We start from the raw sequence: 1,373 nt of genomic DNA, 5'->3' as shown, positions 1-1,373 counted from the left end.
GACTTTCTTAGAAGTACGGTTGTGTATTTAAGGACCCTTAGTCCCTACCTAGATAGTTCCTTCCTTATAGTAATTCTTAAAATATAATTGGAGTTAATCTATTAGGCAACCACTTTACCAGTTATTATTACGTTATTAACTTACTTGTAATACCTATATACCTAGCCTATTAATAAGTCTACTGTAGTCTCTACTATAAGGCTTTATTATACCTTTAAGGCCCTATATACCCGCGTTTAAAATACTAATAGAGTTAAAATTAAGGATCCTGATAGGCTTGGTGATAAAAAGCTTAATTATAACTACGACTAGAGTATATATTAGGGTACGTACCCGTAGCTTAATAAGAGGACTTATTAGTAGAAAGTATGGCTATAACCTCTACTATAGAGCCGCCTATCCTAAACAGCAACTCTGTCCTCCTTATAACTAGGTTAGCGTTATATCTATAATATTATAGTTAATTACTACAGGCAGATCTAAGTAGGCCTTAGCCCCCCCCCTACTGCGGATTAACGTTAATGGAGAGGTAGGAACCGGTAAGTTATATCTTATTGCTATTTTATTTACTACGCTCTATAATATAGCTATATCTAATAGCAAGCCGTCGCTATTAGTTTAAGCCGCCCCTACTAGAGTAGCTGCCTTTAATATTAATGGTAAAACTATATACAAACTATTAAGGTTGCCAGTGAATTGCCCCTTTAAGAAATTGCCTGCTGCTAGTCTTACGCCTCTATAACAAGCTTTTAAGGATATTTACTATCTTATCCTTAATAAGAAATCTATAATTGGGTAAGTATATTTGGCCTAGATTAATCGCTACCTTTATTAGATCTACCCTATATATAATAATAACTACTTTAAAGGCTTAAACATCTTGCTAGTAGGCGATTTCTATTAGCTTCCCCCTATAGGTTAGGCGGCCTTATATAGTAATCTACCCGCTATATCGGCAAAATATGGTACCCTTTCAATGGCCTTAATGGTTGGTGGTTAACGCAATTAGCGCGCAGTTAAGGTCATTTAGCAACTCGACCGACTAGCCTATGTCGTGTTTTTTTGACACGTAGCCTGCGCGTAGCCTACGCGCAACCTACGCGCAACCTATACGCAACCTACTAGCAATCTACGCATTTGGTAACCATAATTATATTTACCTCTTTTATACTAATAGCATATTTTAAATAAATAAAAGCTATTTTAAAGCTATTTATAAGGCTAGCAAAATAAATATTATTATTTTAGATAATTTAATATAATATAGCGATGGTTCTCTTTTACCTATCTACTATACCTATTAACTTACCTACCTACCTATATCGCCTACCTATCTGCATCTACCTACCTATCTATATCGCCTACCTATCTAC

This window comes from Cenococcum geophilum (genome assembly GCF_001692895.1).
Source record: "Cenococcum geophilum 1.58 unplaced genomic scaffold K441scaffold_11, whole genome shotgun sequence".
NCBI lineage: Eukaryota > Fungi > Ascomycota > Dothideomycetes > Gloniales > Gloniaceae > Cenococcum > Cenococcum geophilum.
Note: the sequence above shows the minus strand (reverse complement) of the source record.